The sequence below is a fragment of the Passer domesticus genome, chromosome Z (assembly GCF_036417665.1).
Source record: "Passer domesticus isolate bPasDom1 chromosome Z, bPasDom1.hap1, whole genome shotgun sequence".
Classification (NCBI taxonomy): domain Eukaryota; kingdom Metazoa; phylum Chordata; class Aves; order Passeriformes; family Passeridae; genus Passer; species Passer domesticus.
In genome coordinates, this window is record NC_087512.1 from 20,809,130 (window position 1) to 20,836,261 (window position 27,132).

Here is a 27,132-nt window from a genome sequence, read left to right on the forward strand (position 1 = left end):
ATTCGTGGTCATTGTGCAGGACACATGCAGAAAACCAGACCAAATGCAGCAACTGGAGTCACTGGAGAGCTGCATAGGAATTTGGAGTGGGGAAAAAAAGTAAACAATGAGTATTATTCATCATTTGTCATTTGCAGTCAAGGAAATGGAATGCCTCTGACACATCTGAAGAAGTTCATGATTTATTTGAAGTGAAAGAACTATGAAGCCAAATAGTAATATAAACCCCTGGGGATGTGTTTCTACAGTCTTTTACATAGCATTAGAGCCACTATAAAAAGTTGTACTAAGATAAAAATCCTGGCAAATATTTGGCATTATATTCTTGAGATTGAAACTCTTCATTCTTTGACGTCAAGAGATGTTAGTCCTGTCCAGCACCATAATACTAAGAACTTCTACCTTTGTGTGAAAACCATTCCAATTCTCTTTCACCCTATACCCATTCTCTTTTTACTGGAGATGTCCTAGATGATAAAGTAGTATTAGCCACAGCACCTCAGCTTTGTGGACCTGTTGTTGCAGCATGAGAGCCCCTTGAATTTACAGTAGGCATTGTGAGGTTTGCTTTTGACCTGGGAGAATACTATCATCATTCACTTTCAGTAGCTACTACAAAGAGAAGTGTTCCATAGAAACTGGCCAGATGGAACAGAGTACTCTATAGCTTAGAAAAAGTTATCATCTATATTCAGTAGTCATTGTAGAAATGTAGTAAGCCTATTTGAGTAGTTATTTTCCAAATATTACCTATTGACTTCATTTCTGCATGCAAGCCTAAATAAGCAAATGTGTACCTTCCTGAACTGGAAATGGCAAATACTCCTGAGAGGCAGCATCACTTCAACAAATTATAAGTATGCAGCCATTCATGCCTGGACTTGATCCTGTTCAACCTGACATTCGTGGCATAAACACTCATGTTTGCTTCCTCCTGCTGCATTGCAGGTCACTTGCTTTGTGTTGTAGACCAGGAATGCCATGTGTTAGAGCATGGATAGAAAAAAGAGCATGAGGGTTTAGAGGAAACTAAACCAAGATTTCACCTGTCATGGTCTAAACCCCAGAAAGCACATGCTCTGCAAGTATGCTTGCTATGGCCTTTTAAATAGCACTCAATCCACTGAGAATAGCTGGGCTCAGACAAAAGTAGGCGTCACTGGACAGGTAGTTTGGGGCTGTATGTTATGTAACTACTCCAAAATTCAGTTCAGTCAAGAAAGAGCACACAGCAAGTAATATGGAATTGTGCTGTGAGGAACCACATGTTAGTGTGACCAGGATTAAACTCAGGTTTTGTTTTTTTATTCTCTTGCAGTTTTAACAGGAAGTTCCTTTATCTTTTAAATGTCTGCTTCTCAGATGTACAAGCATATGTCATTATTAATATTAGACCTTGCCATGGTACCCATCATTATTTTTCTTCCTGTACCAGATGTTTTTAGCAGCTAGCTTCAAGAATGAGGGTGTACACTTCACCTGGCTTAGACACAACAGTTCCAAATTCCTGCACAGTTCATGGTGCTGGGTTCCCACTCTGGCAGTTTGGCCATACAAATCACCAGCCATTTCAGCAGAGTTCAAACACAGCTTGCCAGTACTGCTTATGGCTTAGAGTGAGCACAGCTGAAGCTCAGGCATGACTAGTGAGTTATTCCTACGCAGGCTGCAGGCCAGGCACATCTGTGTTTTGCAATGTGTGCAGCCGGCTAGCCCAAATGACAGATAAAATGTTCCCTTTTACCCATTGCCACTGAAGTATCTGCCACCCTTCACAAGTGACTCAGAACCTGCTAACACCTCTTTTCTGTGAGAAGAGTATAATGGCCTGGCTTGTCTATTCTTATTTTTTTTTCTCTGATTTTTTTTCCCTTCACAAATAATAGGTGCTTGCAATGCAGTATGATGACTTCCCAGGTGCATATCCCCTGTGCACAGTCTTTAACGTGATTCACATGGGGTTTGTTGTCCATTATATTCTTCATGGTTTCTCAGCAGTTGAGGTATCTTTCTTTATTTGCTGCTGAAAGCAGGATAGCCCCTAGCCTTCCTGCCAAAACAGTTAATGTTTCTGAATGGGTCCAAGCTTCCCTTTTCTTACCCAGCTGGTTTTCTGCTGTTGTGCTGGAGTTAGCAATTGCAATGCAGCTGCTTGCAGATTCCACTATCCTGGTCCCTTATGGGCTACATGCCACATACATTGCCTTTCAGTGCAGGCATGGTAAAGATTTTCTAGGACAGAAAAGCCCTAGAAGGGTTCTGCAGAGACTGTGAGTGAAAACATAGATGAACGTGTAAAAGCTGGATTGAAAGCACTTGCTTAAGTGGAAATAAACATTTACAGCTTTTCTGACCTTTTCTTATACATCATCTCAAGCCCTTCATCAAGTTCACTGTGATTTAAAATTTAGAGCAATGCTTGCTTTAGGCTGTTACATTAAAGTCCAGATGTGAGTGAATTTTCAGACTCAGTATCAAATTTTCCACCAACTTCCAAATTCCTAACCTGCAGGCAATTGCAAGAAGGTTGGCTGCACTTGCCTATTCATTGATATACATACAGAGACTCTTTGTAGGGATGATGTAGTTTCCCCATTGCTGCTTTGAAGTAGAGAATTTGCTAACAATCTTTGAGACCCTACTTTTGGCATGTTTTATTCTAGTCTTTACTTTCCAGGATATTTTCTTATTTACTCTACTGAAATACTGTCCACATATAGGATAAAGAAATATTTCTTACTGCCTAAAATTTATACTTCTGCTGCAACATTAAATATTGTGCATCTGTTCTTCACTTACACTACAGACCTGTAGCACAATGACTTGCACAGAATCTCTTAGCAAGGGTGATGCAAATAGGACTTTGGCAAACCAGTTTTGACTTTAGTCGAAAAGGTAAGACAGAATTTAGGAATATAGTTTTGGAGGAACAGCTCACATTGCTGCAGGCCCAGGGACAGGAGTAAGCATGTTTTCATGCTGTGCTCCTTCTGGGGAGAAAGAGTCTCCCCTAGCCTGAGATGCAGCTGCTCAGCCTGACTAGCAACACTGTTTGGCATTACTGGCCTACTATGCTTTTGCAGCCCCAGCTCAAACTTCATCCTCTGTTTCTACTCAGCAATATCCTTTCCTGCTGGAATTTTGTCCAAGAGCTCATATTTCTACCCCAAATATGTAATTCTTGCATCTACAGGGTCATTCATAGACTGGACAGCTGTGCTGCACATTCTTCTGTGACCATCGAGCCTCAGGCCCATCTCAGGCCTGTTGGCTGTTTTGGCTAAGGCTGTGAACTCTGCTCCTGCTCTTAGATCATATTCAGGACTGAGGAAACCAGGGATTCATCCTGAGCTCATTTGTGTATGCCATTAAAAGGCATACAGTGATGTAGTATGTTTATTATTGTTAATAATCTGCTATAAGAGATAATGTAATGGAACAGGTTTTCTTGGTTTTTTTTTCGTCTAATCCCATTTTCTCATAGGTGTAGAAGCATACGTGGTTGAACATCTCTCCAGAAAGAGCAGAAATACAGATTCTTGAGACATCGAGGCAGGAAAACAGTTCATGGATTCTTCAAATAGCCATGCTGCTTAAAGATAAGAACCTTAACTTCAAATCTTTGACCCCAGTCCCACCACCCCTCTCCTGTCTGAATGTTTCAGGAGATGGAAGTTTGTGGGTGGGTGCTGCCTCTTGACCTTTCCTGCAACTTCATAGTTACCGGAAAATCACACTGAATCACTCTGCTGGTGCCTCTTGCACATCCTGTGTTTCTTTAAACTTCCCCATTCCCTTTCTTTCTTTTTCCACCTCCTCAGCACTGCAGAAGCTATTCTGAGGTTGCACTCCCTGCTGGACACCGGTCCTGCTGTTAGGCCACTGCTGTTAGACCCTGGGATTTCTCTCCTTGCCTATAGTCAGCAGTCTTTGCTGGAACTCAGCTTCCTAACTGAACACTAGCCTGAGCTATAAAATTATGTAGAAACTTTCCAAAATCAGGCACATTTTTAAGCCCTTTGAATTTCATATGAGAATGAATCATAGAAAGAGTCACTTTGTTCTCATGATGAATAGGGAACTGCATTAAAATTGGGAAGGAAAATGACTTGTAAAGCAACTTCATTTGTTTCATGTTAAGGCAGCCAATGCAAGCTTTTCCAACTCCCCCTCTATCTTTTTTTGCCTAATTTTGAGAAAAAGACACAATTCTTCTTCCCCCACTCCCTCCCAAGAAATCTTGTTTTGAGGTTGAATTAAACATTTTAATCCACTGTGAATGCTCCCTTACCAAAAACCAGTTTAACTGTTTTAGGTTGACTTGTAACAAAAAAAAAACGTCTTCTCAGTATCACCAACGAACTGACTGAATCCCTAACTCATACAGCTCCAGGGAAAGACCTGGTTTGAGTCACAGAGTGGATAATTGACTCGATGCTGCATTTGACTTTGGTGATCCTCAGAGAGAGAGGACATTTGAGTCAGCTACAGTTGGGTGACATTGTCAAGTGCCCAGCCAGCCGTGCCAGGGGCACAGGTGTGGTTGGCAGTGCCTGTTCACATCCAGATCTTAAGCTCTGCCGCAGCAGCCTCTTATTTCTGTGCCCAGGGGCAGGTGAGCTGTGGGTGTGGTGTTCTTTCCCAGAAGTGATGATCACTACCTCAGCTCCCAGCCCCACTGATTCTGTGACCCAAGGCAGCTCATCTGAGCCAGGGCTGCCATTTCACAGAGCCCTGTGTTCAGTTACTAGGCTGGAGCCTGCTGCTTCACTTCCAAATTTCTTAATTTCAGTGCATGTTGTTGTCAGTTGTGCTTCTCAGCAGCTGGTAGGTTTTGCCCTACAGATGGGAAATTGGGGCATACAAGGAGCTGTCTTCAAATGAAAGCCTTGAGGGGCCTGAACTTGGAAGCATTCCTTTGCCTTTATGTCTTGAAACCAAGTGGAGGTGGCAATTTAAAGCATCTGCATCTCTGTGCACAGGGGTTTTGTTCCAGGATTTTTCTCAGGGAAGGGAAACCAAGTGGCTAGAACCTGCACTGCTCAAGCAGCTCCTGATGTCTCCAGCTAAGCATGCAGTCCTGGATGTGTATTTGCATTTTAATGTTGACACACAATACATCTCAATGCCAGCAAAGAAGCAGGAGGAATGTGCTTGAGGTGATGCATTTGAGCATCCTAGGAGAGTGGCTGAGTGGGACTGCTCCAGCTAAAGTGAGATCTGGGCTCTGTGTTGCCAACAAGTTTGACATGCCTTGTAATGTCACTGTAGCTTCACCAGCAGAAGTTATGTAAGTTGTGATTGTCCTGTTGTTCCCAGCCCCTGGAGGAGGGATTTCTTCCACCATCTCCAAGGCAGAATGAGGAGTGTTTTGGAATGCTTCCTTTGCCCTTCACTCCCCATTTTTACTGGGATACTCATCTGAAAGGGGTCCTCGGCCACTAAAACAGCTCTGGAGGGGCCACTGTATCTCCTGGCTCTTGCTCAGTAGTAGCCCTGGACAAGGAATCAGCTTACATCACACAGAGATTTTGTATCATGCTTACATCATACTGAGATTTTATGGTCTGTACAAAAAGCAATTAAGTCCTGTAAAAGTTGAATAATTTTGTTAAGCACATATTTAACTTATTCTCCTGATTCTTGGGAGTTAAGGGAGGGCAACATGGCCAGGGAATGACTCATTTCATTCCCTTTGAGGAAGAAATGAGTCAAGTTGAACCTTTCCTTACAGGAGACTTACCATTCTTCTGAAGGACAATAAGCAAAGAGAAATCAAAGTGCAGAAGGGAAGATATAAGCCAAGATGATGCAGGGAAAAAAAATGGAGGAAAACATAGAGACAGAAGGAAGGACTGACTGCCATAAAGCAAAGGTATGACTGTGAAAAGAAACCCAGTGACAGAGGGAGCAATACCAGGAAATCTCTGTGGATATGGATTTGCTGCAAGGGCAAAACACTGAGTAGCTCTGCTCATCTGACAGCACCTTCTGCTGCACAGTGTTGTCCTCATGTTCAATATTTCTTGTTCAGTGGATACCACAGGTAGACAATGGAAAATATGTGTGAGTTCCGTTATTCAAGACAGAAAATCTCACACCATATTGTACCTTGTAGTTCAAATGAGTCAAGCACACTTGGAGAAAAAATGCAGACATGTTTTTCAATATCTCTTTCTTTCTGTCATTATTATAGTTGGATGTTTTGGGTAACTAAGCATAGGATATAGTGCAGAAACCACCATAATTTTTTGAGGCTAAACCACTAGTACCTACAAAATCAATAACTTTTATAAGAAACATGGGATCTTGCACAGGATTTGGGTTTTGTCATGTTCCACTGTTTTGTTGCTTTTTTATAATAAAAATGTACCTTCCAAATATTGCTTATACTTCTCCCTCTCTGTAAAACTTTTACCTTCACACCTTCTCCCTGGCATTTCCTCACCTTTGGCTTTTCTGTTTCTATAGCAGCTCTTGAAGACTTTCCTCCTTTCAGAAAGGTATTTGTTGCAAAGTTATCCTTACTTTTTCATTGGAAACTTGAAAGATGACCTCATACCTTTCCTTGTCTCTGGCCTTGGAGTCCTCCCCATCCCCTTCAATACACGCAGAGCTGGAGGGAGGCAAGGCTCCTGTCAGGCCCCACAATGTCCTGCACTTCCCCTCTGCTGCCAGGGAGTCACATGAGAATTATTTCCAGAAGACAGAAGTAATCAAAAATAGGGCCAAGGGGCCAGGTACAGAGCTTGGGACTTTTGTATAGGCCACGCACTGTGTAAAGATCTAGGTGTCCACCATGGGCAGGCTCTTTCAGAGTCAAAACAGGGCCTGTTTGGTCTATCAGTGGGAAGGGTATCAAAGCTCCAAATTTCCTGCACTGACTAAACAGCAATCAGGAGTCAATTAGAGGAGATATTAAGTGAGATATTCTCCTGTCTACCTGCTCCTCCCTAGTGCGTGAATCAGAGCTGCGCTCTGGCTGCTCTACATCCCCTCAGGACACAGAGAGCAGTGACCTCCTTTGTCCTGGGGTGAGCAGGTCTTGCTGCTTGGAAGGTGTTTTCACCATGCCAGTGCTATATCCTCTGCCACTGTCTCCTTACTCAGAGGCATTCTCCTGAAAAGGGCCTTGGATCTAGGTGTCCCACTAAGGTTACAAAGTTACAAAACCAGATTTTCTTGGTTTTTAGTTGTTTTTGTAGTTGGATTTTTTTTGTTGTTGTTGTTGTTCATTTGGTTGATTGATTTGATTTGAGTTTGTTTTGTTGGCTTTTTTCTTTTTTTTCTTTTTTTTTTTTTTTGTTAGGGTTTTTCCTTTCTTTGGTGTGTTTTTGTGGTTTTTTGCAGTTTGGGTTGTTTTTTGGGCTTTTGTTTGTGTTTTTGCTTGGTTTTTGTTTGTTTTTGTTGTCAGCCCCCGTCTTCAGGGAACTCATAATTTTGACTCATAAGAGGAAAACTTTCAAAGTGTAGTGTAAAGGATGTCCCTACCTGGAAGACTCAGCTGGGGGGGAATGGACCTGCAGGAGCTGCAGGGAAGTGACTGCATTGCCTTCAGGCTGAACAGGAAGCTGATCACAGATTTCCCATTTCCTAGGTAAGCATTCTGCCACTAGGCTAAGAGTTGACTTTATTTACTTACCTACAATTGCAGCGTTGTTTCACATTGTATTGATGGCAGATATAAACACATAAAATTTATTCTCTTAAAAATGTACAAAGGAATTGGAAATGTTATAGGTATTGGTAAAAAGTGTGTGTGACTGATTTTTCTCATTTTTAAAACATGCAACTTGAAAATACTTCTCAGTTTGGAGATAAAATTTCTATTCTACTTTGGTGACCAATCACACAGTCCAGCTATTGAGCAAGCAGTAGTTGTGGCATAGCATTCACAGCCTGCAAGATGTTCTCATGCATTATTCAGTGAATAATTCTAAATAATGAAAACACTGAAATCTGTGTGCAGATGTAATATGGGGGACAAAATTAAATGTGTTATTTAATAGAAAAAGCTGACCTAGCTCTAGTGGAGACCAGCACCAGCTGTTCAGAGACCTGTGGGTCTGTGTAACATGAATTTATTGTGTGCTAGCAACAGTAATCCAAGCCCAGCAATCACTAGTGGATGGTAGGCATCATTCACAGCGATGAAGCAGCTTCCAGAATACACACGCTTCACCCACAGGCTACCTTTGCTGTAGAGTCACCTCCTGAGTGATTTCCATTTTCCAGGTCGGCTCCTTGGGAGCCGGCTGCAGTCTCTGGGATCCTGTTGGCATGGCACCCGCCTGGTGTCTGCAGCTCGCGGTGACCCTGGCGGGGCTGCTGGGCCGTGGGCACTCAGGCTCCAGCCTGTGCCCCCCTTCACACTACCTCCCTGTGCAGACCAGCCTTGAGTTAACAGCAGCATACGGTTTGTAATCTAAATCGATTCTCACAGACAGCTGTAGGTGCTTACGTGTATCACAGTCTGGGGATGCTAGAGCTTTGCATGCATTTGGTGGTTTTACTCTGAGCTGCAGCACTTATTCAAACACTGCAGGGCGGCAACATTCAAATACTGCATAGCAATAGCTCTTTCATCCCTTAAGGCACCCCTCAAAGTAATCTTATGAATAAAAACCCTTGAACCATTGAGGCAAAAATAACTCATGACCAATACCTTCTTGGAATTTTATTTGCTATATTATGGTCTAGAAGAGAGAGGCTAAAGCTCACAGCTGTTGTAGTATATTTCCCTGTTGCTTTCAAGAAGGTTCCTACAGATGCAAGGCAAAACTTCAGGAAAGTTACTGAAGAGCAGTGACAGCAGATTTAGATGTAAACAAGAAAAATCAGACCCTGGTAAGACGTATGCCAAGCCATAACTTGTCATAAAGATAAACATCGGTAAGTGAATTGAAGTAAAAAGCTGCACATATTTTTATTGATTTTTGATGCATTGTTAATTTTGTCCACACAGGCAATGTATTTCAGGCTGCAATTAAGACCTGGCAGTGGAAAAAAGAACAATAACAAGAAATTGAATCAGTCATTTGTTTGAAAGTAAGACAAAAGCAACGGTATGGAGAAAAGGAAGGAACTTGCGAAATATCTGCTTACTGCTTTATTTTCAACATTCAGCTCCTTAGTTTTAATGGTGCTTAAAATACCAGTCACAAGTCATGACACTGAAGGAAAACACACAGTGTTTTCTGATGACTGAGAGATTTATTCTAAAGGCACCACAGGAAAAGAACATCTTGGGGGTTCAGCAGGTTTGAAATGTTGTACAAGAACTCAGAGTGAAATTGATCTAAAACATGCAGTAAATGGATTTACAAGTCTTATTGACTACCCTGCTGAGTTGCTGCTTCCAAAAAGCTCTGAACTGCAACTCTGTAATAAAGGTTTTCCTTTCAGATATTCAGCCTGCACAATCTGCTGGCATTCAGAATTGATACAGGCTTTTATTTTTACTGGAAAAATGCAAAAGGCAGGTTGATGCAGTTTTTCTTTTCTCAGGCTTTGATGATCAGAAGTCAGGTGTTTTGGAGTATCCAGGTTATTTTTATGAATGCTCTTGAACTTTTGGGATGTTGTACCATATAGCACACTTTATTTGACTTTGGTTGTTACAGAGCTTCAAAAAACTGTGGGTGCATAGCTTTATTAGGCTTTATTCAAAACACTTCAGAAATCTGGATCAGGTTGTGTTTTACTAGAACCACAGAGTTGGATGGGAAAAGCTGGATGATTTTGTTTCCCCTCCCTCTAACCTCCAGCTTTTTCCTGCTGCGAGCAAGTATGTTTGCTATCTGAATATGTGTTGTCACAGGCTGCAGTGCCATGCAGTCACCACAGGATCTTTTAAGCCCATGCCTGTAAGAGGCATGTCAAAATGAAGAATTGTGTGCCAAGTGGTTTGATGAAGAAGCCATGTCTGTAAACTGTATTTTGATTTGCATTATAGAGTACCTGTGATCTTGACTTGAGTTTTGATACTGAACATGTTCTGGCCAGCAATGCCTTATTTGAGGAACTATAGCTGAAGGAAAGGAGTTTGGATTTGTATGGAGGGATAAAAGTGTCTGAGGGGAAGAGCTTGGGTTTTTGGAAAAACCTACGATACTGCCTTTAACTGTAGGGCTTTAAGACTACTGCTGTCCCAAGAGTCTGGGCCAATGCTCCCATGGCCGGTTCTGGAACATTCTCAGCTGCTCTGTCACTAATATTGTGGACATCTTAGAAAACGTGGTATTCTGAGCAGCTCTGGCACTTGTCCTTGCTTGGAAAAATTCAGCCTGGGACTGAACAGAAATAAAACAGCGAGCACTGAGGATGCCACAGAAATACAGAAAGGACCTATGAGTATTCTAAAAAAGGGCAAATATCCCATACTCCTACCCCTAAAGTTTGTTTCCCTACCAAAACATTTTCTTTGCAAACTCTCTGTATGGGGGTGATGAATAATTTTAAATTGAGAAGAAAAATAAAATTTAAAGTTATTCCAGATTATTTTTGGGAAATTACAAAGGCATGGTCTATCCTTTCTTTGTACTTTCAACATGGAGAGAGACTGGCAGAGTTCAAGGCTTAGCAGAATTTTACCCACATTTTATCTTGTTGAAGGACAGTCATTATTGAAACTATGAAAGTCATTCTGTCAGGGTTAACAGGGTTAACAAGAATAGAAATCTGAGACTAGGTACGGAATCCTTAATATCAACCCTTCTTTCATTTTCAAAAGCATGTTTTTTAACCAAACAGACATCAAAACAAGGTGTAAAAAGAACACAGAAATGTCTGTTTTTCAAAAGGCAAAAGTTGTGAAGAAAATCTCTCCCTTTTGTAGCTCTTCTATTTCCTCGTTCAAAATAACTATGATATTTTGGGAAGAAAGGAAGACAAGAATAAACTTCAAAACAATGCAATATTTCATTGTGGGGTTTTTAAGCTGAAACAATCAACACCTTTTTTCTCTATTTTTTCTTAGTAACATCCTTTTCCTCGCCAGGAAGTTATCACTGTCAAATTTGGAACAGGCTAACCTCCTTCCTACAGGTATTCCTCCAATGCATTTCTAGCTTTGACGATGCCTGTGATGAATTTGACTAATTTCAATAGGACTGGATAAAGCAAGCAGAGTGATTGCAAAACCAGAGAGCTCTAACCAGGTTGGCTATGAACCTCCCTGCTCACCCAGGGCTTTCATGTTGAGTTTCATGTGGCACCCTGCTGGCTGTACCCGAGTCAAACTGCTGTCAGACTGCTGTGCCCATGTGTGGCTGCAGGAGCAGCTGGCCTCGGCACTGATTGCCACAGTCATGTCCCCGCAGTGCTGGCACACTTCTAAGGCAAGATTTTTCCCTCACCACAATCCAGGCTTGCAGTTTGAAGAGGGAACGCTGCAAAGCTGTTATTGCAGAGTACTAGTTTCCAAAGGTTTGTTATCAGCAGTGTGGGAACAGCATATTGAGCAAATTTAGATGAAGATTAGAAAAATATTTCCTGCCTGTGAAAGAAGAATAATATGCCAAGAATGTGTATGAAGTCCATAATTTGGTGTTTTTCAGCTCCAATTGGTAAGGAGTGCAGTCCTGCACAGTCATAGAAGGAGGTAACTGCTCTAAGTGATTTAGCTTAATCTCTGCTTTTTAAGTCTGTATTGTGTTTATGAGGTACCTCGGAACACACTGGTGTTAACATAACTCTGTATGTGAACAGACTGTGAAGGGTGTGGGCTGGTGCAAGCAGGCCTTGTTCTCAGTGCTATTCTATACACTTGCATGGTGGCTCACGTGATAGGGAAAGGCTGGTGGCACAGTTCTGCAGCCAGAAAGAGGCATCAGCATCTTCCCTTCCCATTCCTTCTCCGCTGTGGCTACACCGGTGCTGTGCTCACCTTCATGGATGTTTGGAACTGGGGAATTGGATACAGACTCATACTGTGCGGGGCAGGGGCAAGGGGCAACAGACAGGGAACAAAAAGAGAAATTAAATCCCCACTGGCGCCAGGGTAAATCTCTGCCTGGAATACAGTCCAGCACAAAGCTCTTCTGGAGCAATTTTTGGCATGCAGATAGACCACGTCAGCTGTTTCTTGATTACAAGCTGAGAGCATGCTCTTGCCTATGGACTACGTGGAGCAACTCCTTCCCTGAACAGGGAGACAGACTCATGTGTATACTTGCCCTGGAGTAAGAGCATCCCCATGGCTGGCTACTCAGAGCAGCTGACAGCATCCTGCTTCTTTTCATCTCAGCTTAGTTTGTGATGAGCTGTTTGTGAACTGTGTGTGCAAAGATATTAAGAAGAAAACAGCTTGTCTGAAAATTAAATATCAGCTTTCTTTTTCAGGAGGAGAGAGGATTTCCTGTCATATTTTAATCTAGAATTTGTTTATAGTATTTACATTTGTATTCAGATGATGTTATCAACACTAACAATGCAAAATTAGTGGCTCTACAGCAGCACCTCAGACAATGCCAGGAGGGCCTTTGGCATCACATGATATTAATATGAAATTCTCTGCTGTTGTGGTACATCATTACAGTGTGATGCACTTTTTTCTCAATGGATGCTTAAACTGAGCATGTTAGGAGAAAATTCATTATTCCAGACACAAAATCCTCTGCTACAAACCACATTGTACCATCATTCAAATAAGCCACTTACAACAAAGAAAATATCCAGAGGGGAAAAAAATTATTTTCTCTTCTTCAATTTTTTTAAACATAGTTTATATAATTACAAACATCTTTGCAAGCATATATTTTCAATACTGAGTTATATGGGATAAAGGGATGTCCTATTTTAGTATGTACACAACTCTTCTGCAATTATGATAGCAGCAGAGCCTCTAGTCAGCATTGTGGGAGAGCAACCTTTCTCCTGTGGTGTATGGTTTTTTCAGTTTTTCGTACTGAAAACAAATCAATGAAGTAAAGTTATTATCTAAATTTTTCTGTAAATTTTAGCTTTCAGAATTTTCTTTTGAAAATATTAGTCCCTTACATATTGCATTTTAGCTTATTTCAGCAGGTAGTTTTTGTTGATTTTTCTTTTCTATGCCATTATCTTCATTCTATATACTGTACCAGGGGAATACCTTTTCCTGTAGTATTTTCACTGGAACAAGGAGTGGAAAGCACAGGGCACTTCATGCTGGTTTTGTGTTCTGTGCACAGGCAAGTAGGATAATCAACATTTCAGTGGTTAATTACAGGTTAAGTCATTTTTGTCTGATTAAAATCCAGTCTATTCTATGAAGAAAATCATTGTATAACAGGAGAAGATGTATGAGCAGAGAAAACAACTGCTAAACAAGCAAACCTTGAATACATAAATCTCATTACAGGATTGCTTTTGTGCCAGATCTGCTGTATTACTCTCTGCTCTTCATTGCTGGAGTCCACACTGACCCAGCTATCACATAATTATGAAAAACAGGACATGAGCAACAATAACTACAAAGGCCCAGAAAGGAAGTTACAGCATCATGACCATTTGCCACTTATACAAAGACTTGCTCCAGGAAGACAGATGCACGGCTTGGGAAATGCTGTGCTGCTGTGGGACTCAGAGGAGCTCATCCAGTGCATCGTTTGTCCAGATTCCAGACTTGAAACAACGTCTAGAGGAAATGTAACAGTCTGTGATATTCAGAGGAGACTAGACAGCCCAGAAGCCTTCCTGCTTTTAGAGTGTGTGACAATTTGTTCTTTGATTTTTTTCATGTTAAGTTTCTCACCACTGCAAAGCAAGGAAGAAGCAATGAAGCTGGGAGCAGTGCTCATGCTGACATGTTTTGAAACAGCAGTCTCTTGTAAATTAATGAAGGCCCCACTTGACACCTCACAAACAGGGCAGGAGGCATGCTGCTACGCACATTCATGCCCCTCTATTTAATGCACCAAGCTTGTCACTCAAGTCCCTGACCTGGGAGTGAGCTGCCCCTGACCTGCATGCAGCAGGTGAATCCCCTGGGAGATGGGCTTCTTGCTTGGAGCCCACACTGCTGGCTTGTTCAGGAAAGAGACAGAGAGCACACACCCCCTTCTATCATCTGGAAGGGAGATCCTACAAGGAATCCCTGACTCTCCAGGCCAAGGTACAACTTGTATGTGTGACTCTGAGTGCATACAGGTGCCATGAGATACAGCCCTTTCCAGCCTGGCTTTCGTGGGTGATGCAGTGTCACTGAAGGAGCAGGCGTGGGTCCCAGCAGGCATCAGGGAATGTCTGTGCCTCTGGGGAACTCAGACTGAGCATCAGTCAGACCGTGTCTGCAGAAGTGTTATAGCCCAATACATACAAGCCTCTGCGGTGGCTTGGTTCCCGTGTGCCCACATTGCCCAAAGCCCCTGTGGCAGGTGTGTCCCTGTGTCAGTGTGACACTGACATGGGACCCTTCCTGCAAGCGCCAGGGTGGATGCCAGCAGCTCAGGTACTCTGCCATGGGCACAGCCACCACCAGAGGTGCAGCTGATGGCAGACCCCGATGTAGCTCCCACCCGAGGGCCCATGGAGCAAGAAGCATGGCTGGGGTTTGCTGGCAGGTGGGAAGAGCCCTGAGGCTGCACATAGCAGCCTGTACGAGATGGTGCAGGTGGGACTTTCCTGTTTCCTTGCTGACAGTGCCCATCATGCCACTGCTGCAGGGCTCTGCCTCATCTCTCACAGATTGCTGTTTGGAGGATACAAGAATACTACCAAGAAAATGATGGTGTGCAGAAGGTGGCCCTAAGCAGGCTGATCCTGGACTCATTTTTATAGTATCTGTAAAAGTTTCCAGAAGACAATTTTCCTTGCCATTACGTTTTCTTTGTCCTTGTGGGGAGCTGCATCCCTCTCTCTTTTTCCCTCTGCTCTGAGCCAGCAGGATTGTCCACTGACATTGGATGGATGAGAAAAGCCACCCCTAGTAAAGTGAGAGCCTAACCTCACTCTTTCCAGGGGCTACTTCATTCCTAGTGGGCTCATAAATTTTAAGAAACTTAACTTTCCAGCTGAGTGTGGCTAAACATCTTCAATGGCAGACATTTTTCTCTTACTGGGGGAGGGGGCGGGTTGTGTGGTGGTTTTGTTTTTGTTTGAGTTTTTGGGTTTAAAAAAAAATTTAAAAAAATCTATATATGAAATATATATCTGAGTAGGCAGAGGGGCTGGGTATAGTTTTGGGTTTTTTTGGTTTTTTTTTTTTGTTTTTTAATTTCTGTTGCATAAGAGAAAGATATTTTTCCCTAGATCTGGCATGTGATGAATGGCTTTTGTGAACTTTGATTATACAATAAAAATACAAATTGCAAGTGGTGGTAATGGCCAGCAGTTTGGTGACAGAAGTCTGTTTGGCTGGGAGATGTGGGGAGGAATGGAATGCATGATAATGTTGTGAAGGAGGAGGTAGGGGAGGTGTGTGTGGTGAAAAGGTTGCAAATGAGAATGAAAGGAGTGTAAAAATGCAGTCAGTAAACTAGGCTTCCTCTTGCTATTTTTGTGAAGACATTCTTTGTCCAAATTAGGAATGAGCAATTACAGTGGGCTGGGTGGGGGCTGCTGGAGGTGTAGGAAGCATTTCTGGCACTGAAGGGGATAGTACAATCTCAGGGGAAGGACCAGATAAAATTGTGGTTGGAACCAACTGATGTGGTGTACAATTTGCTGTTGCATGTCACTCACAGGGAACAAATGTTTCTGCTGCAAGGTTGCTGGCTGTGACAAAAGAAAGAACTAAGACCCTTTGCTGAGCATAAAATAGCTACAAATATAACAGGCCTGTGGAGCAAAACATGCATCCCTAGCCTAGTGGTGCCATCAGAATGAAATATCTTTTGGATGTCAGAGGGAGCAGCACTGCAGATATCCCATCTGGAAATGAGCACAGAAGTCTGGTCTCCTCTGTTTAGGAAGGAGCTCAGATGCGAGTTGGGCAGAGGGAGACTCCTAGGACTGCCAGGGCAGTGGTTGCCTATCCTAAGGGCCAGACGCCCAGCTTCTTGTCATTGCCAGTGGAGAAAGGGACATGGCCACTCTCTGTAAATACCTTGGGAAGCAGAGTGCTTTACTGCCAAGATAGAAAACACTCACAACTAAGAGAAAATACTGACTTCAAAATGAATGTCTAATAAATATCCCTGGAAAATAGTTGAGCAAGGAATTAGCAGCATATTTTTTGTTGCCATTGTAGCGAAGTATTTTAATATCCATTCATTCTGTTGAGGACATAAATCTGTTTTTACATTTTGCTTAATGTGTTTATGAAACAATAAATTTTGATGCATTTGCCTGGCGCAGCAGGGTCTGATCTCCATGTCCTTTCAAGCCTTGTCTTCCATGAAACCTGTGTTCATTGGAGGCTTCAGTTTCAATAACGCTGAGAGCAGACCTGCAATGTAGTCAGCTTCTTATACGTGTAAGCCAGAACCTTAAGAACTGATGCTACAAACAGTGGAATATGTATTCATCTCATGATGAATGCATGCCAGACTGACAATAATCAATCACATTTAATAAGAGTCTCTGTCAAGAACTGTTTTATCAAAGTGGAAAATGTATATATTCATCAACATTTGCAGCTAGAAAGCCTTCAAATCTCACAGTGTGGTGCAACTCTGAGTTGACACGCAGCTTTTGCCTGGCAGTGCCAGACTCTGCTGCAGCTGGCTGGGTACCACCTGTAACTGCATGGTAGCATACTGCATCTAAGCCATACCTAGAGAGGTGGCAGTTACTGGTTTGGATGTGACAGCCTTTGTCCTGGTAAATCACTCCTTCAAGACACAGAGAGAGGGATTCATGTGGGGATGGCAAAGGGTCAGGTCTGAGCCTGCGGAGGAGAGAATGCTGCATTTTCTGGTTAGCTCACATGTTCATGAACACAGCCATGAGTCAGAATGCAGGGGAATAATTTAGGAATCCTGTATGAAAAGCCCACGTGCAACTCAGCCAGAGTCAGTAGCGGAGATAGTCCTCCAGGAAATACTTCCCAAACCGCGGGAGCTTTCACTTTGTGTATTTTCCCTTTCCAGGGTCCCAATCTGGCTCCAACACTTAGGATGGCAATATCAGCCCACTAAATGCTTGTAAGAGAAATAGGCTGATATTTCGACCTCATCTTGACCAGCTCAATAAAATTCTGCCAGCGCATTCAAAACCTTGGTGATGGTCATGGAAAAGGTATCAATATGCTGAAAGGCCTGCAATATCTTAAATTATTAAATGATTAAGTGACTCCTCTCACCAGCAAGAAACATTTTAAAATATTTTGAAAAAGAATGTTTTACTGTAGTACTTTCAAGGCCACCTTCTCAATGGACATCTCTGGTATTTAAACAAAATAACAGCCAGCAGTCCTGCAAGATGCAGTGATTTCTCCTGAAAATTTAGAAATGTTTTGCCCTGAGGAGGCTGCAAATCATTATGAGCTTTGTCTTATTGGAGTCATTCTTCTGGATGAGAAAGGTAGTAGCTATGGTGCCATGGTTCCCATCACACAAGAAGAAATCTTTCTCATTTTAAGCACTGGGGCAAGCTCCGTGTCCTGCAGTGCTGGAAAATAAGGGTCAGAGCTGAGCCAAAACTCAAAAGCTTCAGAATTGCTCTAGAAGAGAAGAGTTCAATTTATTGAAGAAAGAACTCCAAGGCTTCTCTGGGGTTTCATAGGTCTCTTAAAATATAGAAAAAGAAGATTATTCCTTATGAAAGCTACTGTGGTTTTGAATTATTTCTTTAGATTCCTACAGACCTCCACCCTATTACTTCCAGCTTTTCCAAACAAAGGCAGGTATTAGACCTTTCAAAGGTGACACAGCTGAGGTCTGCCATAACCCTGATGAACTCAGCACAAAGGTCTCAACTTACTGTGAGGATGGGCTCACCTTTACTCACCTGTTTTGTTCACCTTTGGGCAACTCTGGAGAAAAAAAGAGACACTTTTCACAGCTAAAAATGGGTCAGGAGTAAGTTTAGTAGAATATGGCCTTGCACGGTATAACTATGTACATGCATGGTCATCCACTGATGAACCCTAATAAGTTATGAAGAAAATTATGCTCCCATTTTATAGGTGAAGAAACTTAAGAAATGGAATTCAGAATAATATTTGGAAAATTAAATACTTTTAGGTCCTCGTTAAGAGATTATTTTTTGAAATGAAGGAGTTTCTGGGTCTCAGACCACCAGTTAGGATAGAGGAGCCTAGAGCAAGATACCTTGGAAGTTCAGGCAAAATTTAAAAGGGCAAGCAGTGTTAGTCAAGCCCATCTCTATTTGATGTAGTTCAGAAAAGCTTTATTTGTCTTTAAAGCTTTATTTGTCTAATAACTTGCTATTTACTTTCTCATGAATGCTTTCTCAGAAATAAAAAATACTTCATGGTGACTCCACCACAGATATACCCTAAACCAGTGTTTGACTGCACAGAATTGTAGTGAGTTTAAATGTATGCATGGGGCAGCACTGGAGTCAGGCAGCACCCCCAGCCCAGCCTTGGCATGTGGTGCTGCCTGCAAGGTGCCAGAGCCTCTTCACCATCCTTGCATGGCAGGGTGGGCACTGGGCACCTGGGCAGAGACCTCTGCTACCTGCCTGCACCTCCCTGTGCCACCAGCCAGCCCCTGGAGGCAGGCTCACCACACCCATTGTTCCCAGTCCTTGGAGCATAACTGCTTTTCTCCAGACTGCTAACGACCTCTTGAGGAGCTCCCCTGCCTCCAAAAAAGGCCATTTGCCGTAATTTCTGGAACATGCCTCCCCAACCCATTTTCCACTGTTTTTTTCCCCTCAGTAAGTTTTTCTATTCCAAAGCAGGCATTCTCACCTGTCAGAATTTTCGTCTCTCATTTTTAGCATTTTCTGTTATATTTTCACTTATCTAGCCTTTTATCACCACCTTGTAGAATGCAGTCATTAGGAAAGGATCAGGAGACTGAAATCCATGTTTATGTGCTCATACGAACTCTCCCTGCCATCTCTGTGCATATTCAGAGACTGGGAAGCAAATTCAAGAACACGTATAGGAAAGGATTATGTAAAAATAAAAAATGGAAAGGAAAAAAATGCAAGGAAAAGTGTATATAAAAAAGGCTCAGCATACCTCCTAACATGGTAGTGGGAAGATATTTAATATCAGCAAACTATCAAAGCAAGCTGAGGTCTATGACTCTGTGGTTGTATTACTCCTGTCTGTGCTCTTGCGCAACCTTTGAATACTGTTCACTGTATCCTCAGTAAAAGTAAAAATCAGACCAGGCAAAATCAGTAAACACACAAAACATCCCAGTGTAGAGACTAGTGGGATACCACTTAAGCCCATGACTATATAGTTGGAATTGGTAGGAGTGAGGTAAAGACTGACTTTTCATAACTGTGACATATATACACATTTGTGGATGAGCAAGGAGTAAGAAGGCATGCAGCTGGGCACACAGAGCCTTCAGATGCTGGAAAATTCCTGCCTACATCTCCCCCCTCCATGAAGCCATGTGTGTGAACTTTGCTTCTGCCTGTTTCTGGGAAGTGCTATGAGAGTTCACTGGTTAAACCTGGAAAATGCAAACCCACTATACAGAGGAACTGAAATGGTCCATTTTCAGTATTTCTACTTCCCCAGCATCACAATGCAGAAGGATGTCTGTGTTGAAATGCTCCTGCAGTTCCTGATGCAAACAGACCATGTCCCAGCCATGGTGTGGTCACTGCATCAAATCGTCTGCCTGGTGAGGTTAATGAGCCTTGGTTCCCTTACACTTTGGAGCAGCTGCAGAGAAGCAGGTTTTGCTTGGTATTGTATCCAGATCACTTCTATAATTTGCCTGAACAGAAGTGAAGAACTTGAGAGACTATCTTTTTTATTTCCTTTGCTGAAGCATTTCAGATTTTGCTTTCATCCTCCAATGCCCACAAAACTCAAACACAAAAAAACCAGGCACTAACAAATGAAAAGACATTCACTTTCATATGCAATTGCATGCTTTGTACATTAGGTGTTTTCTCCCCAATAAAAATTTTAAACCATGGAAGCTTGCCAAATTCCAGTGTTTACAAAATATTTTCTGGAAAGTGAAAAGTAATTACAAATTTCTGACTAGCCATCGATGTGGATACATAAACTCAGGGAAGGCATCATTTCTTGTCTGTATAAAATTTTCTAAGGTGCCCTGCTAACACAGGCACATGGGAATGGGAAGTACTTGTTGTGCAATCCCATTCAGTTCTCTATGTTTGAAGGCAATTGCACCCGAGTAGTACACTAAAGATAGGTTATTTCTCTGATTGCACTTCTCTTCTTCTCCCTGTTCTGTCGGAAAGACACAGACAGATGTGGCCTCACCAGAAAATGAAGGAGGGTTGGGTTTGTTAAGTATCTTTTCCTTGCAGCCAGTTTCAGAAGACCTACTAATGACTCAATCAAATGTTACCTAGGCAATCATTGTTCTTCATAAGACAAGAGCAGTATGAGGTTCTAGTACTCAGATATATAAACCCCCTAAGAGCATGCTGCTTATGAAGAGGTCCTAATTGATGGAGTCTCTCTCTGAGAACACTATGAAGATAACATACAGAAATACAGAATCATTTGTGTTGGAAAATATCTCCAAGACCATCAGGCTAAAACTATGTGTGATCACCAAGCTGTTAACTAGACCATAGCACTAAGTGTCACTTCCAGTCATTTCTGGAACACCTTCAGGGATGGATACTCTATCACCTCCTTGGGCAGCCTGTTTCAATATTTTATAATCCTTTCCATGAAGAAATTTTTGATGTAGACCTGAACTGGCCTTCAGACAGCTTGAGGCCATGTTGTCTCATCCTGTTACTGGTTGCCTGGGAGTAGAGACTGACCCCACCTGGGTGCAGACTCATTTCAGGTACTTCTAGGGAATGATAACATCCATGAGCCTCCTTTTTTGGGCTAAACACCCCCAGCTCCCTCAGCTGCTCCTCACAGCACTTGTGCTCCAGACCCTGCCCCAGCTCCACTGCCCTTCTCTGCACTCTCTCCAGCTCCTCAGTGTCTTTCTTGCAGTGAGGGCCCAGCACTGGACACAGCACTGGAGCTGTGGCCTCAGCAGTGCCCAGTACAGGGGACAATCCCTGCCCTGGCCCTGCTGCCCACACCATGGCCGATCCAGGCCAGGGTGCCATTGGCCTTCTTGGCCACCTGGGCACAGCCTGGCTCATGTTCAGCTGCTGTCAGCAGCACCCCCAGGTCCTTTCCAGCTCTCTGTCCCAGCCTGTGGCACTGCCTGGGGTTGCTGTGACCCAGGGGCAGGACCCAGCACTGGCCTTGTTGAACCTCACACCATTGGCCTCAGCCCATGATCCAGCCTGCCCAGATCCCTCTGCAGAGCCTCCCTGCCCTCCAGCAGATCAGCACTCCCACCCAGCTTGATACTATCTACAAACTGACAGTGTATTCTATCCCCTCATCCAGATTATCCATAAAGATATTAAACAGAGCTAGGCCCAGTTTTGAATCCTGGGGAACATCACTCTTGACTGTTCACCAGCTGAATGTAACTCCATGCAGCACCATGGCCTGGCCACCTAACAGTTTTTACCCAAGAAAGAGTCAGTCACCTGTCCAAGCCAGGCTGCCAGCTTTTCCAGGAGAGACCTGTGGGAGTCAGTATCAAAAGGAAAGCCCAGGTAGAAAATATCCACAGCGTATTGATCATGAGCAATATGCTTCCTTCTGGAGGGCTGCATACACTGTTTTTTGTTTTGGTAGAAAGACCCAGGCTGAGCCCAGGAGACAGAAAGTTTGCTATTTACAGAGCTGCAGCACCAAGATCAGCATCCTGCTTTTGCTTACTCACGTCATAGACACCTTTCATGAGCCGAGCAAGAATATGAGAGAGGTTAAATCCTTGTCTATGGAGACCCACACAGAAGCACCATGTCTTTTAGAGCAAGAATTCTCAATGATTGTGCAAGGTTACAGGAAAGGCCATAAAAGAAGAGGGAAATTTCCAAAATACCATGTGTACAAAGATTCCCTACCGCTGAAGCATACCTAATCCTGTCTGTTGCAGCCCAACAATATTGAGAATGCTAGGGGCTCAACAGAGAGCATCCAAATCCTCTTTTCATCAATTTCTGATGCCTACACTGTATTAACCTGTGTTTGACCACATTGCAGACAAACCAAAAAAAGGATTTTGCTAGGAATGTGTGGAATGGTGCCAAGGCTGACCTCAAAAGACAGCTATGTACCCCAGTGCTTTTCATCTTCCCTCTTGTTTTTTCTTCTCCAAAGCACTCTGTACCCCATATTCATTCATGGGAAAAGGTGCAGATAAGAATTGTGGTGGGTGCTTTCAGGTCTTGGAGCTCTGTGGCCATGCTGCTCAGAGGGTACCAGCCAGGGCTGCTAGACCCCGAGCACATGAGAGCCTACAAGCAAAAAAGACACTACTGAACATGTTATCCTTTTTACTGGGTTCACAGAAAAGTTAGAACATACTAAAATTACCACAGAACCAGCCAAGGTGCAGCTCATGGCCCACACAGAAGGCCTGGCCTCCTACTTTCAAATTTGTACTAGAGAAGGAAGGTGATAAATCAGATTTTTGGGTCATTCAATATGCAAAGTAAATGGTGGCTGAGAAATGTGAGACAGAGCTAAGAATCCCAAAACCTTTATGAATGGTGAAATGTGTAGATCTGTCTCAATCTACCAAAAAAGGAAAAAAAAAAAGGATAGGTATGCATTCACATGCAACTCTGGAGCTTATCAACTAAGAGATGGAGGAAATACATAAAGGTAAGGTTTGTTGTCTTAATGCTTGAAGATACCACAATTTCTTTTGAGTCTTTAGTGACTACTGCTCAGCTCTTCATCTTCTGGAAGTTCAGTAAAATATGTTATTAAATTCCAGAACTGATATGTGTTGCAGCACAGAAGCAGCCAGTAATTTTGAAGGAATATTTGTGTTAACTGCAGTATTCTGGGGAGACTTAATGTAAAAAATATATTCAGGTACTCAGTTTGCTATATTGGAAATGGGAATTGGGAGCATCATTGAAAAGAGCTCCATCATTCATTTATCAGGTTTAATTTTATTAACAGATGCACATTATTTGTTAAACAAATATAAAATAAAATAAAAAATGAATTTTGTGTCATCGCTGGGTGTTTCAGTCTAAACATCTCACTAAAAATAACCCAAAAACCTTGGGTACCAGGTACTTTTTATCTTGGGTTTACACTACAGTGCGATGAAACACTTTGGAAGGAAATGTCTGAAGAAACCACTTAAAACTTTAGTATTTTCATGTCAGTCTCACATTTCCTTGAAGGCCAAGTTTAGACCTGTTTATGCTGTATTGTGTGTGGAGAGCAAAAAAGAGCTTATTTAGGCAAAAAAAAAAAGAGCTTATTTAGAGCTTATTTAGGTGTTATTAGGCAGAATCCCTTTTATATACAAAGAATTGGATCAATTTGACCCTGATTTTCTCTCTCTCCACTTTTTTTTGTCCCATTACTTCAAACCCTTGACATTATCTCCAAGAAGGGGCTGATTGAATTGTAGGTCTGGCACTTGTCTGTTGTGGATAACATTGGCTTAATTCAGTCTTGTTCACATATAAATAAGCCGTGATAAAAACAGACTTGTGACTAGAAAAACAGGTTTACTGAAGATAATGTTCTTGCATAAGTGTAATGAAATAATGAAATCTGCTCTGTAAGAAACGTGACATGTATCTTGAATAAAATAGCAGAAGTAGAAATCCTATCCCTTTGCAGTTCTCAGGGCTTTTTTGTTCTTTCCACTTGTCTAGAAGTTAGGAATCTGAAAAAATCTTCAGTTCAAGCAAGGGAGGGGGAAACACAATTCAAATGTAGACCTCCCTAATTGGGAAAAATTAAACCCAGTATGGGCTTATTAATATCCACGTGATGTCACTGCAACTCTGCTATGTACAGGGTGGAAAGAAATTAAAAAGAGGAAGGAAAGAAGGATGAAAGAAAGGAAGGGTTTTTTCCTAAAGCAAATACTGCTCAAAACAATTTGCATAAATGTCTCTCCTATGATTTTTTATTTATGGCCCCTAAGTTTCTAATTAAATACTAATTAATATTATCACCAGAATTGTCTCACATTCTCAGCTCTTCATAGCTTTGTCACTTTGATTAATGCATAGTCATTTATTAACTTATTGAACAAATTGACGTGCTTCATGAGAAACCAGATAATATTCCCATAGCAATCCCATTACTGCAAAAAAGTAGTTATAAACTTAATAAAATTATCCTCAATAATGTTAAAGCTTTTTTATTGGAGCCTTTAAAGGTGGAAATAGGTTTTTTGTTTGATTTATGTTATATGGAGTTGTATAAAGCATCCATTAATAAAATGTATATGCTCTTTTAAGCTTGATCACTGTACTGTTTTTGTAGTTGTGGGTGTGTAGGATTTAACTTTTGCTGTATTTAGGAGGATAATTCGTGTTCTGACCAGACAGGGAATAAAATACTCACTAGAACAGGATAATTAAGGACATAGATAATGTTTAGGACTTGTGTTTTGTTTTTTTAAATTAGTTCTTTTGTTTTCCAGCTAAATCTCATAAAGAGGATATCAGAGTTTACTTGGGGATTATGCTGACTTTGCTGAAGTAGTTTGACAATTCTGGAGCTGGCTGGGGAGCTGTGGCTCTCTGCCCAGTGGCGAGGGGTGCAGCACCGCAAAACTCTGATGCCCCTGTGCCAGCAGGGCTGGTCTCTCCTCAGGGATCACAAATCCCACTCTCTTCCCTTCCCTCCCTGCTGAGATGAGAACTCACATCCCACAAGGAAGCGTCCATGCCATGGAGGATGGAAAGACCAGGATTGTGTGCAATGAGGATATTCAAAAAGTGGCTGTGCTGGTGCTGCTGTCAGGTGCAAGGGAGGTGGGAACTCTGCGTCACGCAGTCTGCAGAGGACCTGGGGATTTTTGAGCTGCAGCCCTACTGCTATTTGATTTTCAGTGCAGGAAGGGTTGAAACAGGCTGGCAGGCAATAGTTCACTGCATTTCTTTCTAGAGATCCGTCTTCCCCTCGGCCATTTCCATGAAGATGTATTTATTATTCATTCCAGTTTCCTCTAAAAAGGAGCCTCCCATCATTCTACTTACATGCACCTTAAACAGCATATATTGACCATATAAAAATAACAGGAATATATTTATATGATTGGAATAAGCCTCTTTAGTACTCAGTTTCACTCTATGCTCATACACTCACCAAGAAGGATGTAGGGGGGCAGCCTCAGGTGCAGCGAGCACATCAGCACAAAAGGGAAGATCTGTTTCTGAGCGCAGGGGATGTGTAGAGAAGATGTTCACTGTTCTTAGTTTTGTCTGAGAAATAAATCGAGTGACAGTTCAGGTGAAAATGTCCCACTATGGCCTGATAAACTGAAGTTATAACAAGTCCCCAGTGACCATATCCAAAGAGCAGTTGCACATTTAAATAGATAATAATCATCTAGATTATTTACCATTTATATTAGTCCCTGTTTAAGTAAATAAAGGTTACTTTCCAGGGCTTTTTGTCCCCTGTGACGTGTGTTTTACTGTGTAACATGATCCACTAAAGCTGGATCACCGATGATTATGGTGGTTGTTGCACTAGCATCTTATAAATGCAGCAATATGCCACTTTGCAGATTCAGAGGCTTTAGGACACAAAAAATATGTGTCAGGTTTGAATGAAAAGCAGATGACAGCAGTCTCTTTACAAACTATTCAACAGCCTGTACTACTATTGCATTTCTTTTAAAGTCACCTTTGCCAAATGTTCATTTAGAGCCTTCTTAATTTCTCTTGCCTCTTCTTACTATCTCCTACTGAGTTTTTATTTTGTGAAAGCTGAAGATGGGTGATGGCAGATGGCTGTACAGGTAGAGGTCAAGCCTGGAAGGACACAGCACCCACAGGCCTTTCCTGGCTTCAGTTAAGAGTTTAGTAATTAATGTAGAGCCTGGGTTAAACCTAGGTTAAATAAGTATGTCTTAATTTCTGGTATTAAATAAATAAAAGCATCTTATTCTTCAGAGAAGAAAAAAGCACAGAAAAACAGAAGCTCTTTATAGGATTTCTGTACTGTAATGAAAGCTTGCCAAACTCTCCAACTACAGAGAGGGCACCTCGGTGGCTATGCAAATCAGAGAGACCACTCAGTTTCACCTTCTGCATACCAGAGTGGGAGATTTCCATTCTCTCCACCCAGCTCATGGGAGCTCTGCAGAGACCTTTCACTTCTCACTTGGTCCCTCTGTGAAGTTTGTGGGTTGCTATGACAGCAAGGGTAGCTCAAAGAACCCTTGCCAATCTCTAGCCCCCTTCAAAACCTTGAATTTCAGTGCCAAAAACATGGATATGGAAGAGTTCAAGGATTTTGAATACCTTTTTGAATTAGATAGCCTGATGCAGGGGATTGATTGCTACAAATGACAATGAACTTATGCTAGATTCAAAAGAAAGAAAGAACAGAAGAAATATGACAAAAGAAATCTGCATCAAATAGGTCACAAAGAACCATGGAATTAGTTCCTAACATGGAAATGCCATTAGATCTGCTATTAGGAAAAATGAAGGACTAAATTGAATGATATCTCTTTTAAGTATCAGATTTAAAAATCTGATACATAGCAAATACAAAACCTTGTTAATAGTTGATCTTAAAAGTAATAACTATAAATAATGAAACTCAGATGTAATTGTAATTTCCAGTTTATAGAGTTTCTGTTTAATCTGTACAGGAACCTAACTGGAAGATAGAAAAGTAAAATACTGCTATTAATAAATCAGCCCCTAAAAGACACCAGTAGACATTATGCATGATGCTCAATAGAAGAGGATATACCATCAAGGAAGTTCCAAGAAACTTATTCAAATTAAAACTCAAGAATAAACCTCTGTGTAACATTCTTCAGGTTAAAAAAACAATCAGTCTTATTATTTTCGTCACTGATCTTTACAGCTTCTTTTCTCATGTACAATAACTTTATTGTACCTATTTCAGATCTCTCTTGGATATTAGTAATCGAGATGCATAATTTTGCTGAATTTTAGGGCAGTTGATTTTTAATGTAGAAATATTTCATTTCTTGTCCTCAGTGTTCATATGAAAGGATTGTTTAGCTATCTTGCTCC

General features: G+C 41.9%; 2 long non-coding RNA genes across 3 annotated transcripts; one reads left to right on the forward strand and one right to left on the reverse strand.

Moving 5' to 3' along the window:
• The first annotated feature begins 4,239 nt into the window (after window positions 1-4,239).
• On the forward strand, window positions 4,240-14,364 carry LOC135290262 (uncharacterized). The gene is made up of 6 exons (XR_010352997.1): window positions 4,240-4,615; window positions 5,735-5,875; window positions 7,455-7,597; window positions 8,966-9,065; window positions 10,979-11,046; window positions 13,343-14,364. It is a non-coding gene; the product is annotated as an uncharacterized LOC135290262 (long non-coding RNA).
• On the reverse strand, window positions 8,558-26,426 carry LOC135290264 (uncharacterized). Of its 2 annotated transcripts, none has more exons than XR_010353001.1 (3): window positions 26,175-26,426; window positions 25,220-25,335; window positions 8,558-13,162 (listed from the first exon to the last, which is right to left on the reverse strand). It is a non-coding gene; the product is annotated as an uncharacterized LOC135290264 (long non-coding RNA). The 2 variants fall into 2 exon arrangements; XR_010353000.1 differs by lacking the exon at window positions 8,558-13,162 and adding an exon at window positions 15,270-16,369.
• Window positions 26,427-27,132: the final 706 nt, after the last annotated feature.